At 42.1% G+C, this 18424-nt stretch overlaps 2 long non-coding RNA genes across 4 annotated transcripts in view; one reads left to right on the top strand and one right to left on the bottom strand.

The window, feature by feature from the left end:
- LOC306656189 overlaps positions 1–18424 on the top strand; it is a 43358-nt gene that overhangs the window by 22503 nt on the left and 2431 nt on the right. The window contains exon 3 of one of the 2 annotated variants that reach the window (XR_013762441.1): positions 13851–13983. This is a non-coding gene — a long non-coding RNA (uncharacterized lncRNA). Of the gene's footprint in view, positions 1–13850; positions 13984–18424 lie in introns of those variants that run through there. The other variant, XR_013762442.1, reaches the window with a different exon arrangement.
- Positions 1652–18424, bottom strand: part of LOC306656188 — a 32549-nt gene continuing 15776 nt past the window's right edge. Inside the window, exons 2-4 of one of the 2 annotated variants that reach the window (XR_013762439.1) lie at positions 13859–13980; positions 8795–8875; positions 1652–4276 (exon numbers count right to left, since the gene is read on the bottom strand). This is a non-coding gene — a long non-coding RNA (uncharacterized lncRNA). Of the gene's footprint in view, positions 4277–8794; positions 8876–13858; positions 13998–18424 lie in introns of those variants that run through there. The other variant, XR_013762440.1, reaches the window with a different exon arrangement.

The raw sequence follows: 18424 nt of genomic DNA, 5'->3' as shown, positions 1-18424 counted from the left end.
TAAAAGCAATTAAGTCCAGCAGCATATGAAAAGTATAATATACCATCACCAAGTGAATGTAAGTTTGGTTTAACATCTCCACATCAATAAATGTTATATCAAGAAATTAAAAGACAAACGCTGATTATCTTAATACATACTGAAAGAGCATTTGACAAAATCCAATGTCCCTTTGTGATTATAAAAGAAAGCAACAAACCAAGAATAGTAAAGAACTTCATCAGGTTAGTGTATCTATAAAAACTCTACTGCTATGCGGGGCACAGTGGCAAGTGCCTGTAAGCCCAGTGGCTCAGGAGGCTGAGGCAGGAGGATGACAAGTCAAAAGCCAGGTGAGGCCCTAGGTGAGGCCTAGGGCCTCACTTGGAGAGACCCTGTCTAAAAAAATAAAAAATAGGAAAAGGGCTGGGAATGTAGCATAGTGGTAAAGCACCCCTGGGTTCAATCCCCAGGACCAAACCAAACCAAACCAAAAAACCCCACTGCTTACATCATATTTTATGGTGAGAGGCTGAATATGTTTCCCTGAGTTCCAGGAAGCAAATGGGACTGACCACTCTGGCTACTTCTATTTAATATTGTACGGGGAGGTTCTAGTACAATATTTCATTTTCTCAGATAGGAAAGGAAGGTGTAAACTATATTCTCATATGGCATGATTTTTTGTGTAGAAAGTACTAAGGAATCCATTAAAAAAAACCTGTTAAAACAATAAGCAAGTTCAACATGGTTGCAGGATACAAAGATCAGTTGTATTTCTATATGCTTTCCATGAAAAATCTGAAAGTAAAATTAAGAAAATGATCCCATCTACAATAGAATTGAAAGTAATACAATACTTAGGAATCAATTTAACAGAAACAGTGCAGATTTTATTATTTCAAAAACTATAAGACATTATTGAAAGATATTAAAGAAGATCTCAATAAATGGAAATATGTTCCATATTTTTTGGTGTGGAAGACCTAATATTGTTAAGATGACAATACTCTCCAAATTTATTTACAGATTCAATGCAGTTGCTATCAAAATCTTGGCTGGCTTATTTCCAGAAATCAATAAACTAATGATGATATTCATATGCAAATTCAAGGAATCCAGAATACCCGAAACAATCCCTAAAAAGAACTAAGTTGCAGGACTCACACTTCCCAATTTCAGAACTCACTGCAGGGCTGGGGTTGTAGCTCAGTTGGTAGAGTGCTTACCTCACATGTGTGGGGCCCTGGGTTTGATCCTCAGCACCACATAAAAAAATAAATAAAGATACTGTGTCCATCTACAACTGAAAAAGTATTTTAAAAAAACTCATTACGAAGCACCAGTAATCTGGACGGTGAGGTTGGCATAAGGTTAAACACATGATTGATTTCATGGAATAGAACTGAGAGTCCAGAAAAACTCTCACATTTATGATCAGTTGGTTTTTGGCAGCGATGGCAAAACAATTTGATGGGAAAAGAATTTCAACAAATGCTACGCAGTCACATCAATGTTTATAGCAGCTCAATTCACAATAGCTAGATTATGGAACCAACCTAGATACCCTTCAGTAGATGAATGGATATATGAAACATTACTCATCCATAAAGAAGAATAAAATTATGGCATTTGCAGGTAAATGGATAGAGTTAGAGAATATCCTGCTAAGTGAACTAAGTCAATCCCAAAAAACCAAAGGCTGAATGTTTTCTCTGATAAGTGGATGATGATACATAACAGTGGTGGGGGACGGTAAGGGACGAATGGAGGAACACTGGATTGTGTAGAGGGAAATGAGGGGTGAGGAAGGGGCGGGGGAAGGAAAGATAATGGAATGAGACAAACATCATTACCCTATGTACATGTATGATTATACAAATGGTGTGACTCTGCATTGTGTACAACCAGAGAAATGAAAAGTTGTACCCCATTTGTGTACAGTGAATCAAAATAATAAAAAATAAAAAAAGAATTTCAACAAATGCTGCCCAAGGGAAAAAAAAAATGAATCCCTACCTCACACTAAGTACAAGAATTCATTAAAATCAGACCAAAGACCTAAACATAAGAGGTAAAACTGTAAAGTTTCAGAAGAGAATACAAGGGTAATTCTTTATGTCCTTGGATTCGGGAATGGTATCTTAGAGGACACCAAAAATACAAGCAGCAGAAGAAAAAATAGACAAATGGGACTTCACTGAAAAACTTAAGGACTTCTCTACTTCAAAGGACACCATCAAAAAAAGTGAAAGGCACCCACAAATGGGAAAAAATACTTATAAATCATGTATGTGGGAGGGGCCTAGTGTCCAGAAAATGGAAAGAACTCTCACAACTCAGGAAAAAGGCAAATAACCCAATTTAAAAACCAGAAGAGGATCTGAATAGACATTATCCCAAAGAATATGTCCAAATGACCAATAAGAGATGAAAAGAAGCTCAACAACATTAGCTATTAGGAAAAGGCAAATGCAAAGAACAATGAGATACCACTTCACACCCACCTGGATGACTGTCATAAAAAACCCCAAGCAGACAATGACAACTGTTGGTGAGGATGTGGAGACATAAACTGGTGATGGGAAAAACTATGGTGCCATTGCTTTGGGAAACAGTCCAGCAATTCCTCAAAAGGTTCAACATGGAGTGATCGTAAGATCCAGCAATTGCACACGCATACACGCAAACACTTGTATATGAATGTTTGTAACAGTATTATTCATAACATTTGAAAAAGCAGAAATGGTCCAAAGGTCCATCACAGATAAGTGGATAAATAAAAATTGTGTCTGTACAGGAATATTATTCATCCACAAAAAGGAATGGAGTCCTGATAAATACTACAGCCTGGGTGAACCTCAAAAACATTATGGTAACTGAAAGAAATCAGACCAAAAAAAGGCCACAAAGTGGATAATCCCATTTATATGAAGTGTCCAGGTTGGTAATCCATGGAGATAAAAGGTAGGTTGGCAGTTGCTCATGGCTGGGATGAGGGTGGGGCAGTGGGGACAACTGTTGAAGCGTGTGGGGTTTCTTTTGTAGGTGCTAAAAATGTCCTCAAATTGTCGGTAGTGATGGCTGCATAACTCTATGAATATACTACAAACCATTACATGGTATGCTTGAAATGTGTGAATTGCACGGCATGTGAATTACATCTCACTGAAACTGGTACAAAAAGAAAAGAAGTTCCTAGAGATGGAACTCCAGTTGACCAACAAAGCCAGTCGGTCTACACCAATAATCAAACTAAACATGAACAATTACCTACAACCTGGCTCTTCCTCTTACTTCCTCCTGTGTTTTCCCTTGCCTGGGTCATCCCACCATGACACCTGACCCACCTAGCCAAGGAACCTCAGCTGCTAACCCTAGGCTGGTGCTTAGGCTGGGTGGTTTGTTTTCTATGCAGATGCTTCCCGCTGATTTTCAAGATCTCATTTGCCCCAGCAATCACTTATTTAGAATCTGTGTTCTGCAAAGAACTTTTGTTTTGTTTCAGACACCAGTAATTGAACCCAGGGATGCTTAAACACTGAGCTACATCCCCAGCCCTTTTAAATATTTTATTTAGAGACTAAGTTGCCTAGAGTCTTGCTAAATTGCTGAGACTGGCTTTGAACTCGCGATCCTCCTGCCTCAGCCTCCCCAGCTGCTGGGATTACAGGCGCTACCGCGCCTGGAGGTTGCAAAGCACTTTGACTGAAACAAACACAGCTATTGGCATCAAGATTCTTGCAATACATAAGGAGAGATAAAATCTATCATTTAGGTTAATACGTTAGAAATAGTAAGGTGCCGTGAGAAATCAGACACTGTTCAGAAGTTGCACTGCAAGACATTTACTTCTGCAGAAGGGTGTGCTACGGAACAGACTGGCAAGCAAGCACACTGCGCTGGACAGTCCTCCTCCTTTTATCCCTAATGCAGCACTGCCCACTTGCCTTGATGGGAGGAGCTCAGGGTTACAGTCTATGTGATTGGCTAATTTTAAAATTGGGGAGGGCAAAGGGAAGGGCTCTAGTTACCATTGAATACAGGGTGTGGGGGTGGGGCTCAGACTATAGGTTTAACTTTGACAGAAAAGAGAACGTTAATCTTACAGATATACGAGAAAAACCAAGAGAACAATGGCTTAAACAATTTCTTACGCAAAATAGAAGAATGACGGTCGGCTGCCCAGGGCTGGTCCTGTGGTTGCTTGGAGCCCCTGGGAGCCCAGGTTCTTGGAGTCTTTCTGTCGTTGGAACACTTTATTTCCCTGAGGGTCACTCTCTGGGGCAGATGACCGCTGAAGAGGATTGAAAATGAAGAGGAATCAGGTTGAGGGAACAGAGAAATGGCACATTAGTTGGATGTACATACGGGCTCAAGAGAGGGATACCGAAAAATGAAAGAGAGTAGAAGCAAGTGAAACGACCTAATTCAGAGAGAGGAAACCTGTGATGGCAGAGGAGAGGCAGCACATCTTAGGAGTCCAATCAATCATTCTTTTTTTTTTTTAATTTATTTTTATTGTAAACAAATGGGATACATGTTGTTTCTGTTTGTACATGAAGTAACAGCATACCATTTGCGTAATCATACATTTACATAGGGGTAATGATGTTTGATTCATTCTGTTATTTTTCCTCCCCCGCCACCCCTCTTTTCCCTCTATACAGTCCCTCCTTCCTCCATTCTTTCCCCCCTCCCACCTCCCATTACGTGTCATCATCCGCTTATCAGTGAGATCATTTGTCTTTTGGATTTTTGAGATTGGCTTATCTCACTTAGCATGATATTCTCCAATTTCATCCATTTGCCTGCAAATGCGATAATTTTATTATTCTTTATAGCTGAGTAATATTCCATTGTGTGTGTGTGTGTGTGTGTGTGTGTGTGTGTGTGTGTGTGTGTATATATATATATATATATATATATATATATATATATATCACAGTTTCTTTATCCATTCATCAATTGAAGGACATCTAGGTTGGTTCCACAGTCTGGCTATTGTGAATTGAGCAGCTATGAACATTGATGTGGCTGTATCTCTGTAGTATGCTGATTTTAAGTTCTTTGGGTATAGGCCGAGGAGTGGGATAGCTGGGTCAAATGGTGGGTCCATTCCAAGTTTTCTAAGGAATCTCCACACTGCTTTCCAGAGTGGCTGCACTAATTTGCAGCCCTACCAGCAATGTATGAGTGTACCTTTTCCCTCACATCCTCTCCAACACCTATTGTTGCTTGTATTCTTGATAATCACCATTCTAATTGGGGTGAGATGGAATCTTAGTGTAGTTTTGATTTGCATTTCTCTTATTACTAAAGATGGTGAACATTTTTTCATATGTTTGTTGATTGCTTGTAGATCTTCTTCTGTGAAGCGTCTGTTCATATCCTTAGCCCATTTGTTGATTGGGTTATTTGTATTCTTCGTGTAGAGTTTTTTGAGTTCTTTATATATTCTGGAAATTAGTGCTCTATCTGAAGTATGAGTGGCAAAGATATTCTCCCACACTGTAGGTTCTCTCTTCGAATCGCTGATAGTTTCCCTTGTTGAGAGAAAGCTATTTAGTTTGAAGCTATCCCAGTTGTTGATTTTTGCTTTTATTTCTTGTGCTATGGGAGTCCTGTTAAGGAAGTCTGATCCTAAGCCAACAAGGTGAAGATTTGGACCTACTTTTTCTTCTATAAGATGCAGGGTCTCTGTTCTGATTTCAAGGTCCTTGATCCAATGTGAGTTGATTTTTGTGCAGGGTGAGAGATAGGGGTTTAGTTTCATTCTGTTGCATATGGACTTCCAGTTTTCCCAGCACCATTTGTTGAAGAGGCTATCTTTTCTCCATTGCATATTTTTGGCACCTTTGTCTAGTATGAGAAAATTGTATTTATTTGGGTTTGTGTCCGTGTACTCTATTCTGTACCATTGATTTACCTGTCTATTTTGGTGCCAATACCATGCCGTTTTTGTTACTATTGCTTTCTAGTAGAGTTGAAGTTCTGGTATTGTGATACCCCCTGTTTCATTCTTCCTGCTAAGGATTGCTTTAGCTATTCTGGGTTTCTTATTCTTCCAGATGAATTTCATGATTGCTTGCTCTATTTCTGTAAGGTACATCATTGGGATTTGAATTGGAATTGCATTGAATCTGTATAGCACTTTTGGTAGTATGGCCATTTTGACAATATTAATTCTGCCTAAGCAAGAGCATGGGAGATCTTTCCATCTTCTAAGGTCTTCCTCAATTTCTTTCTTCAATGTTTTGTAGTTTTCATTGTAGAGATCTTTTACCTCTTTGGTTAGATTGATTCCCAAGTGTTTTATTTTTTTGAGGCTATTGCAAATGGAGTTGTTTTCCTCATTTCCCTTTCAGCTGTTTCGTCGCTTGCATATAAAAATGCTGTAGATTTAAGTGTGTTGATTTTATAGCCTGCTATTTTGCTGAATTCATTGATGAGGTCTAGAAGATTTCTGGAGGAGTTTTTGGATCCTCTAAATATAGAATCATGTCATCGGCAAATAGTGACAGCTTAAGTTCCTCTTTTCCTGTTCGTATCCCTTTAATTTCTTTAGTCTGCCTAATTGCTCTGGCTAGAGTTTCGAGGACAATGTTGAATAGAAGTGGTGAAAGAGGACATCCCTGTCTTGTTCCTGTTTTTAAAAGGAATGGTTTTAGTTTTTCTCCATTAAGAATGATGTTGGCCATGGGCTTAGCATAAATAGCCTTTACAAGGTTCAGGTATGTTCCTACTATCCCTATTTTTTCTAGTGTTTTGAGCATGAAGGGGTGTTGTATTTTGTCGAACATTTTTTCTGCATCAATTGAAATAACCATATGATTCTTATCCTTAAGTCTATTGACATGATGGATTACGTTTATTGAGTTACGGATGTTAAACTATCCTTGCATTCCAGGGATGAACCCCACTTGATCGTGGTGCATGATTTTCTTAATATGTTTTTGGATACGGTTTGCCAATATTTTGTTAAGGATCTTTGCATCTATATTCATCAAGGATATTGGTCTAAAATTTTCTTTCCTTGATGTGTCTTTTCCTGGTTTGGGTATTAGGGTGATATTAGCTTCATAGAATGAGTTCGGTAGGGTACCTCCTTTTCTATTTCCTGGAATACTTTGAGAAGTATTGGAATGAGATCTTCTTTGAAGGTCTTGTAGAACTCGGCTGAGAATCCGTGTGGTCCTGGGCTTTTCTTGGATGGTAGATTTTTAATGGCTTCTTCTATTTCATTGCTTGATATTGATCTGTTTAAATTGTGTATGTCCTCCTGGTTCAGTTTGGGAGGAGTATATGTCTCTAGAAATTTGTCAATGTCTTCGGTAGATTCTATTTTGTTGGAATACAGATTTTCAAAGTAGCTTCTAATTATGTTCTGTATCTCAGTGGTGGCTGTCGTGCTATTTCCTTTTTCATCACGAATTTTAGTAATTTGAGTCTTCTCTCTCCTTCTCTTTGTTAGTGTGGCTAAGGGTCTGTCTATTTTGTTTACTTTCTCCAATCAATCATTCTTAAAGGGGTGGGAGGAGATGGCTTCCACCACAGGAGTGGAACACAGGGTCTCAGAGAGATTTAGGGACACTCTTCCAACCGTCCCAAGGGGATGGAGAAATGATGCAGAGGGTCAGTGGAAGGACAGGGCATTCCCAAAGGAGTGCTTCTATTTTCTAACTGAAGTTGTCACCTTCCCTCCCTCCCTCCTCCCTTCCTTTCTTCCTTCCACAGCATTTATAGATCACCAGCTGCATGCCATGACTCTAGGGGTGGCGTGATAGCATGACAAAAGCAGACACTTTGTGGAGCACAATTTCTGTTGGATGGAGAGAGTCGACTAACAAAATGAATAGAATTCGTTGATGTTAGAAGGTCCTAATCAGAGAAAATCTAAGCAGGAAAGGGGAGAGGAAAGAAATAAGAGGGGGGACTGGAGGAAGTGGGGTGACCAGATAGGAGCCCTTCACACACTCAGCACAGGGGCAGAGGGAGCACAAAGATCAGAGAACTGGAGGGAAGGGGGTCGGTGCCCGTGTGGGATGCCTGAAGTCCCGGGGTCAGAGACCGCGAGGAGGGCTGGAGCATGCTGGGTGAATGGGCGGCTGTGTGGCCGTGGTGGTAAAAATCTTTGGAGGTGAGGAGTTCAAGTAACTGAGAAGCCAAAGTATTGAAGTTTGTCCCAGGGAGGTGAGGTCACCAGAATGCTGACAGTGTGGGGGCGGAGAAGAGACTGTCCCCGGAGCCAAAGTCCAGAATGATAAGGGGGTTGGTCTGGAGGTAGGTGGATGCAGTTGGGGAGAGGTAGGGAGAGATTTACGCAGTTGGTGTACACTTCAAAGGAAGCGGAGTTCTTGAGAAGGGGGAGGGAGAAAAATGACTTGGATGGAACAACAGGGAATAAGGAAAATACCTTTCCGCTCCCACCTCCTGGCTCAGAGGCACTTGGAATATGAGAGAGAAAATAGTTTCCTGTTGAACAGAAAGTATTGTCTCCATGGAAGCCTGGTGTCCATTAGAGCCAGGAGGGTGGGAGAAATTTCTAGAAAAGGGTGAGAGTACAGTAGAATGGGAGTTCCAGAGAGCTCAGAGGAGGAGATGGGAAGGGGCAGAAGAGGGATAGGACAGCTTGGGACCAGAAACGAGGTGACGGTGGAACAACAGTGACTTCTTTCAGGGACCAAGGATGGGGCCTGATGGTCTTGATGGTCTCTTAAGGAGAAAAATTGGCCCAGATTGTGCTGCTGAAGGTTTTGTGTTTTGCTTTTTATCTAAAATATTCCATTATGAAGTCGGGCATGGCAGCACTCACCTGTAAACCCAGCGGCTCAGGAGGCTGAGGCAGGGCGATTCCGAGTTTGAGGACATCCTCAGCAACTTAGTGAGGCCCTGTCTATAAATAAAATGTAAAAAAAAAAAAAAAAAAAAAAAAAAAAAAAGGCCTGGGATTTGGCTCAGTGGTTAAGCAACCCTGGGTTCAATCCCTAGTACAAAAAAAAAAAAAAAAAAAAAAAAAATCCGTGATGAAGAATTCAAATGTACAGAAAAATGGCAAGAATTATACAGTGGGCATTCATATACCTACCACCTATGTTCTTCAACTAGCATTTTGTTCTTTTTAAATTTCATATCTATGCATCTTTCTCTCTTCATCCATCCATCCTTCCATCCATTCTCTTATTATTTTTTTAGCAATTTCATAGAAAATTACAGATTATCAGTATATTTTATCCCTAAACAGATACATATAATTAATTAATTGGAGTCAATTTATTGTGTGTGTGTGGTGTGTGTGTGTGTGCGCGCGTGTGTGTGTGTGTGTGTGTGTGTGTGTGTTTGTAGTGTTGGGGATTGAACTCTGGGCCTCACAAGTGCTAGGCAAGCACTCTACCACTGAGCCACAGCACACCCCCATCTGTTTATTCTTTACAAGGTAAAATGTACTTGCAGGAAATGTACAGATCTTATTTATACATGAGGTGAGTTTTGACTTATATTATATATAAAAGCTGTCCCTGTATAATTCAAACTCCTATCAAGATATAGACTATCACCATCACCCCAGAAATCCTCCTCCTGCGACTTCCCAGTCATTTGGATTTTTTTCACCATAAATTAGTTCTGACCATCTTAGGACTTCACAAATTAAATAGTATTGTAAGTACTCTTCTGTGTCTAGCTTTTTTCACACACCATAATGGTAGAGTCCTTCACATCGCTGCATGTGTTGGTAACTAATCCCCCTCACTTTTATTAATTTCCAGTGCTGGGGATTGAACCCATGGTCTCGTGCATGGTAGGCAAGTGCTGTACCACTGAGCTACACCCCCAGCTCTTTTTATTTTAATCTTGAGATAGGGTCTTGCTAAATTGCTTAGGGCCTTGTAGATGATCAGAGATGGGTTTGCTGAGGGTGAGGATGAACGATGCCTACCCTACCTAGCCTTGCCTAGCGCGATTACTCAGGCATCGTGGAGATCGAGCTCTGAAGGCATGGACCTAATTTTATTTAGGGTTGCACAGGACATATATAGGCACATTATCCAATCAGGTTAACACGCTTGTTAAAGTATAACAGAGTCAGCCTATAGGTGAACTATACGTCGAGGGTCCAGGTAGTGTAAACAATCCAAGCATGCCTAAGCAATTCTGCCCAGCAACAGGACTGGGGGAAAGGAAAGCTCCTGGACACAGCATGAGGCAAGGCAGCGTGGGCAAGCTCATGTCACAGCTTTCTGTGATGCATGTCAGAACGAGGCCTTCCCTCAGTTCAAACTCAGCTTCAACAACTGCAAAGACCTTCATTCCATGGCGAGTCTTTACCATTACCTCAGTTTCTCTGTCCAGACTGTTTGGCTTACTTAGACCATGGTGTCAGCGACTGCTGGCAGATAAGCTTGAGGAATGTTCCCTACAGGGCCTCACTAAATTGCTGATGCTGGCCTTGAATTTGGGATTCTCCTGCCTTAGCCACCCAAATTGCTGGGATTACAGTTGTGTGCCATCATCCCCAGCAGTTAATCTCTTTTTTCTTGCCTAGTGATATTCTATTATATATCAGAAGAATTTTTTTGTTTTTTTCTGTTTTATCACTAGAGCTGTTTCTAGTTTTTATGATTATGAATAAAGCTCCTATGTGCATTCTTTTTGAGTCCCTCTGTGGACATATGCTTTCGTTTCTCTTAGGTAAGTATCTAGAAGTGAAATTGCTGGGTCATAGATAGGTTTAGTTTTACAAGAAACTACCAGACCTTCACCCAATGGTTGTACGATTTTACATTCTTATCACTTGCTCCACAAATCTTTACCAACATTTGATGTCAGTCTTTAATTTTAGCTCTTCTGGGGGTGGTATTTTGGTGTCCCATTGCAACTTTATTTTACATTTTCGTGATTCTGTTGAACACTTTCTCATGTGATTCTAGTCCACCTGTATATCTTCCTTTGTGAAATTTCTATTCAATGTTTTTCCTATTTTAAAATTTGAATCATCTTTTTATTATTGAATTGTGGTAAAGTTTCTTTATATATTCCACATACAAGTCCCTTCTTAGATTATATTTTGCAAATGTTTTCCCCAGGCTGACTTGTCTATAGAGTTCTTAAAGGTATCTTTGGATGAGCAGATGTTTCTTAATTTTGATGAACTCTAATTAATCAATCATAAAACAAGCAGTCACTGCTTTCTGTGATCTATTGTCTGATACCTTTGCTTACCCTAAATTCCAAATATACTCTTCTAGAAATTTTATGTTTTTAGCTTTTAGTTGATTTCTATGATGCATTTAAAATCCATTTTTATGAATGGTGTAAGGGAAGAGGGGGTCAGTGTTTATATTTTTTCCATATGGCTATTCAATTGTTCTGACATTATTTGTTGGAAAGACTTTCCTTTTCCCATTGGATTGCCTTGGTGACTTTTTAAAAAATCAAATAACTACAGCATTGTGGGTCTATTTCTGAGTATTCTGTTCTATTCCATTGATCTATTTAGTTATCCTTATATTAGTACCTTGGTTAGTTTAGCTTTATAATAAGTCATAATGAAGTCAGATAGGGAAACTCCTCCAACTCTGTTCTCTATTTCAAGATGTTTTGGATATCCCAGGATCTTTGCACTGCCATTAAAATTTTAGAATCAGGACTGGGGTTGTAACTCAGTGGCAGAGCACTTGCCTAGGACGTGTGAGGCACTGGATTTGAGTCTCAGCACTGCATGTAAAAAAATAAAATAAAGGCCCACCAACAACTAAAAAATTATTTTTAGAAAGATTTTAAAAACTTAGAATCAGTATGTCAGCTTGTACAAAATAGTCTACTGGGATTATGACTGAAATTGAGTTGAAATAACTTCTAGTGTTCTGTAGCACAAATAACAATTGTTATTTATCTCAAAATATCTAGAAGAGGGGGCTGGGGATATAGCTCAGTTGGTAGAGTGCTTGCCTTGCATTCACAGGGCTCTGGGTTCAATCCCACACTACAAAAAAAAAAAAAAAAAAAAAAAAAAAAAAAAAAAAAAAATCTAGAAGAGAGGTTTTTGAATGTTCCCAATGCAAAGAAATGATAAATGTCTAAGGTGATAGATATGCCAATTATCTTGATCTGATCATTATACATTGTACACATGTACTGAAATGTCAAGCTGTAGCCCATAAACGTGTACAATATGTGCCATTAAAACTAAAATATATGTATCCATTCTTCTGGGTGTGAAGTAAAGTCTCATAACAGTTTCAGTTTGCATCTTTCGATGTCTTACGATTTGAGCACCTTTTAATGATGTTATTCACTATTTTTATATATTCTTTTGATTTGAGCACCTTTTAATGATGTTATTCACTATTTTTATATATTCTTTTGTGAAATATTTTGTTCATTAAAAATATTTGTGTTGTTTCTTTCTTAGAAACAACAACAACAACAACAAAAATATAGCTGGGTGCGGTGGTGCATGCCTGTAATCCTGGTGACTCAGGAGGCTGAGGTAGGAGGATCACAATTCAAGGTCAGCCTCAGCAACTTAGCAAGACCCTGTCTCACAATTTAAAAAAAAGGAGGGTGGGATGTGCTGGGAATAGGATGTTGTTCAGTGGTTAAGCACCCCTGTGTTAATTACGGGTACCAAATATATACATATTAACAAAGAAAGAAAGAAAGAAATTGAGTTGAATCTAGAGATCATTTTGGAGAGAAGTGTCATCTCTATAAGATTGAGTCTCACAATCCTCTGCACTGGTGTATATCCTGAATGTCTCTCATAATGCTTGTGGTCCTCAGTGGAGAGTCTTATACATCTTTTACAAAATTTATTCCTGTTTCATGACCTTTTTGAAAAATATTTTTTAAGTTGTTGATGAACCTTTATTTTACCGATTGATTGACTTGTATGTGGTGCTGAGAATCGAACCCAGGGCTTCACGCATGCTAGGCATGCGCTCTACCACTGAGCCACAACCCCAACCCTGTTCGTGACTTTTTAAAACTGCTCTTGTAAATGGAATTTTTTTCAAAAAAACTTTGTTTGCTGTAGTTGGCAGCAGAACCGAGTGCCAGAACAGTGACAGAAGGGGCATCAGGACATACCAAGTGTGGGGAAGTGACAACTGCAGGTAGTTGCAGAAGGTCCAAGAGGGTCATAAAGAAAGTGGCCATGTGATGGGCGGGAGGGTAGAGGCACAACAGTGTCACGCCACGGGGCCTTGGGAAAGTGTCCTGTTCCCAGAACTTTCTCAACTAGGCCCCTGGTGGAGGTTGACTGCCCCTGAGACTTGGGGTGAGCGTGGCCCTCTACAGACAGGAGAAGCGGCCTCAGGGATTCAGCTGCCACATCCTGCCTTCTCTAAGAGAAGCCACCAAGGCCTCTGTCCTTAGCTAGCTCAACTTGCTGAGGGAAGATGGAGGCTAAAACACCTGGACTTTACTCAGAATATCACAGCGCCCCTCCTGGACTGGCTTTTGGCTGGCCCTGCTACGTGGCTGCCACCAGCCCCATTTCCTCATGGTGCCCCACCCAGTTACAGAGTCGGCTGCCCACAACTCTCAAAAGGGTCAAACTTCCAGCTCATGCTCTGAGGAAAGATTCTCAAGAAGGAGAAAACTGGACGAGCCCAAGCGCCGCACATCCTGGGTTCTGCCCATCTCACTGGGGCGAGCGTGGGTGGGGAGGCGGGGTGGGAGGCAAGGGAACTTTCCCATGGTTAGGCAGGACTGTTCGGGGGGTGGCAGTGCCAAATGGGGCTTCCACCCCTCTGTACCCTCACAGGACTCCCAAAGCCCTTCAAAGAAAGGTGTACTCACCATGCTTTGAGACCATGCTAGTTGCTAGAACAAGTCAACCCCAAATCTATTGTTCATTTCTCCCTCAGGTACATACCAGCTCATAACCAGGGTTCCTGGTGCGCAGGTGGCTTTCGTCCATGCAGTGACTTTGAGACCAAGTTTTTTCCACCTTGAGGCTCTACTGTCCATGATCTAACTGTCCTCTTCTGCACCCAGCTGGTAAGGGGGGAAAGAGATCTCCATGAAAGTCAAGACCACTTCTCGAAACCCTGGCCCATAAGGAGCACATGTTATTTCTGCTCACATTCCTCTCATAAGGACCTGTCATGGGGCCAAGTGGGCCTGGGAAATGTCCCAGCTTGGCAGCTGCCTCCTGGTGACAACTCAACACTGGAAACAGGAGCTCAGATTTTGCTGTCCCTGCCACCGAGGTCCATCAAGCTCCCCCCCCAGTGTGTGTGTGTGCGTGTGTGTGTGCGTGTGTGTGTGTGTGTGCGTGTGTGTGTGTGTGTTTGCAGTGCTGGGGATTGAACCCAAGGCACCGGGCAAGCTGGGCCACATCCTCGGCTCTCATGGTTTGCTTTGTAAACTGTAGAGGGCCGTTTGGTCGTGAGGAATGGTCTCCCACTCCATCGCCACTGGGGTTCTGCCTGTCTCCTCCACCGCTGAAGCTGCTCAGGCCCTCCTCACCCCCAGACATCCAGGGGCCCTCTCCTAGGCACTTGCCAAAATCTGAGCTCCTCCAAGCTTTTCAGTGACCTCCATCTCCACATTGAAGCCTTCCATCTTCTGGGCACCCTGATGACCATAAACATGAGCAGGGGTGATGTCTGGGGGCCAATTTCCCACTCTTTCATCTGCTCATTTATGTTTGGGATTCCTTCAGCTGGGGACCAAAACCCTCTTCACCATTCACATGGAGGCTTCAAACGCAGGTGTCCTAGGGGGTGGCAGATACACTCTCCCACAGGCAAGTGGGTGACAGGGCTCCTTCTAAAAGGGAGGGGAGGGGAATGGGTTTGACTAGCCACATGGAGACTGTGCAGCCAAAGCAGGTCTGCTGACATCTCAGCTGTGTTTTTCAATCATTTGTTGAGCACCAACAGGTTTTTCTAAACAAACTGAGGACTAATCAAAGAGCATCCATGTATGCTTACCATGTGCGGGACATCACTAAGAACATCTTATAAATATTAGCTGAGTTGTCTTCCCAACAGCCTAATGAGGTAGGACCTCTTCCTTCATTCCCATTTTCTTTTCCACCCTCTCCTCACCCCTTCTTCCATCTGTCTTCCTACCTTCCTTCCTTTCTCCCCTCTTCCTTCTTTCTTCACTGCTGGGGTCTGAATCCAGGGGTGCTCCATCACTGAGATACATCCCCAGCCCTTTTCATTTTTTATTTTGAGACAGGGTCTCGCTAAGTTGCCCCGGCTGAACTTGAACTTGTGATTCTCCTTTCTCAGCCTCCTGTGTAGCTGGGATCACAGGCATGCACTACCGTGTTGGGCATTTCTCCCCAGTTTCAGAGGAAGAAACTAAGACAGAGTCAGTAATGTTCCCAAAGTCATAAAGTCAATAGGTAGAAGGGCTTGGGTTTGGTCTAGGGAGCCAGACTCAAAGTCTACTGTCTCCTCTATGTCTCAGTCTCCTTTTCCTGGACGTCCAGTATGGCCAAGGCACACAGTGCTCATTCTCTACTGGAGTTCTCCTCGACACTTCCATGAAATTGGGCTGGGGTCAGGTGATGAACTCTGACCTGTGCACTGTGAGCAGAGGTGATGCGTCATTTCTGGACCAAAGCATTCAAGTAAAGGTGTCCGACTCTTGTTCCTTCTTTTCCTTCAGAGGCAGCCGCAGAAGCCACGGCTTGAAATGGTGACATTACTAGAAGGAAGCAGCGTGGATCACAGGGTCATCATAAAAGGGACAGCTGACCTGGAGGGTTGCCTGATCTGCAGCAGCTTCCCTTAAATGAGAAAGATATCTTTGTTGTGTAAAGAAGCCACTGAGATTTGGAGGTCACTTTGTTACTTCAGTCTTTCCTGGCCATGCCCCAGAGCAGGTCACCAGATGCCAGAGGGGTCCGCCCTGCTGGATGTTGACAGTGTGGTGTCCCTTAGACTTTTTTTTTTTTTGTAATCTGGATAGTGCTACAGAGTAAAGATGGGACTGAGGACTGTCTAAAACACAAACTGCCAGGGGCAGATGGGAGAGTTTGGAGGGTTTTCCCAGCCAGAGACAGAGATGCCAGCCTGGCTTTCTGATCCAGTTCCCCCTCTGCCCTGCATCAAGCTTGTCCCCACTGCTGGTTTCCAAAGCTGTTTCCCTTTGGCACAGTCTCTGCCTCCACCCACAGTGGACAGCTTCCAGAAGAAAAGCCCAGACACCGCGGGCCCCTCCCCCGATGCTGGCCAAAGTGTCTGGAAGTCTCTCCACGCCCCACATTGTCTTCCACATGCATCTCTGGAGACACAGAGCTCTTGCTCTGTGATCAGGGCAATCACCACTTTCTGACCCCTGCTAACGGGGGAACCACTAGCTGTGCGTGTCAGACAGGAAGCCTGCCCAGTGCCAGGCAAGGCATGGGGAGGAGGGAGAGGGTGGGGAGGGGGCGGGCAGGACAATGAGTAGTCACTCCCCATCCTGGCAATTCTGCAAACCCTGGCTGAGCCTGGCCCCAGTGCTTGGTGCTGTGGGAGCACAAAGGGAAGAGGTCACGCATCCACCTTCCAGAAGCTTCCGTCTTATAAACTCAAGTAGTCCATTAGCCACAGAAATATCACAGGGCCCAAGGGGTCAGGGATTTTTTTCACTTGCAAATGGCAGGAACCTGGAGCCAGAGTGAGATCTATAGAAAGAAAAGTTTGCATACTTCTCGCTTCTGAAGGTCATTCAGATTCAAATGTTATTTTAAATGAATGTGTGTGTCCACGAGTGTGCCAAAATTACCAGCACAACTTAGATTTTCCAACTGCAGAATTCTAAATAAGTTTATCACAGCCGAAACATTCCCCCTCCCGCTCCCTTCTCCCTCTCTCTTTCCTTTTTTCTGTTGGTCTCCTAAGCTAACAGGTACTCTCAGTCCATGCTTCAGTTTACCCAGCATTAAACCAAGCTCCAAAGGGGATATTTTTGCTAGACTGGGCAGATGCTGGTGAAGGAAGGCCAGGACACCTCACAGAGGCCACGGGCAGCAAGAGTCCCCAACCACAGTCCTGGGCTTTCAGCTCTCCTGGCCCTGCAGGACTCAGGGAATCCTGGCATGAACACATTATCGCGCTGTCCATCCGAGAGGTCTTTAAATCAAGGGAGAGGTGGGTTCTGGGTCATGCCAGAAAACCCCAGAAAGTCAGATGGTGCCAGTACTGTCCTAGGTGGACCCCCTCTGTGCCTCAATTTCCCCCATCAGTCAGGGGATCCTGGTCAAGGTCTTTGGGGGACTGGGGGATGTCAGAGGAGCAGGCTTCTAATAGGTTATCCGAAGGCTCAGGTCGCTGGAATAGGCTGATGGGTGTGGTAGAGCTGGTGAGGAGGGGTGGAAGGCTAAAGCCAGGGGTCACCAAGCTTAATGGATCATCTTTCAGCAAAATAATTAGAAGATGCAACCCAATACATGCATTTATTTGTGTATGTATGTATGTATGTCAGGAACGTATACTTTTACACTAATAATATTATGCCATCGTGATATATACACAGAACAAACATTTCAAAAGAGATATTGATAGTAAACCAGTTAGATAAATTAAAGCCCATTCATACACAGAACTACTGCTGAGCTGTAAAAAAGAATGAGCTCTTGTAACTCAATAAGAAGAAGACAAACAACTACATTTAAAAAGTGGACAAAAGATGCTAACATTTTATCAAAGGAGACATGTGAATGGCTAATGAGCCTGCAGAAATGCTCAATGTCATTTGTTATTATGAAATTGCAATTGAAATCACAAGGAAATACCACTTCATACCCACGTAGAATGACTATAATAAAAAAAGACAATAACATGTGTGGTCAAGAATATGGAGAAATTGGAACCCTCCTACTTCTCCGATGGGTATGTAGAATGCAGCAGTCACTCTTGAAAGTAGTTTGGCAGTTTTTAAAAAAATTAAACATGCAGTTGGGTGTAATAGTGCATGCCTATGATACCAGCAGCAACTTAGCAAGACACTGTCTCAAAATTTTAAAAAAGGGTTGGGGGGCACTTGGGATGTGTGACTCAGTGGTGAAGCACCCCTGGGTTAATCCCTGGTATACACACACACACATATATGTATGTATACATATATATATATATATACACATACACATACATATATATATATGGATAGAAAAATATATGTACATGGCTAGGAAAGTACTGGAGAGTGAAATGATCAAATTATGTTTTTATGTATATATGAACATGTCACAATGAAACCCACCATTCTGTATAAATAATATGCACCAAGAATAAAAAACTAAACATAAAACTTAACAGGTAGCATGATAATTTTACTCCCAAGTGCCTACTCAAGAGAAATACAAATATATCCCACACAAGGACTTGTACATGAATATTCTCAGTCGCATTATTCATAATAATAATAATAATAAACCAGGAAGCATCCAAATGCCCATCAACTGATGAATGGATAAACAAATGTGCAATAGTCACAC

Source organism: Sciurus vulgaris, assembly GCF_902686455.1.
Source record: "Sciurus vulgaris genome assembly, chromosome: 3".
NCBI lineage: Eukaryota > Metazoa > Chordata > Mammalia > Rodentia > Sciuridae > Sciurus > Sciurus vulgaris.
Note: the sequence above shows the minus strand (reverse complement) of the source record. Positions and strands in the feature narration are given on the sequence as shown.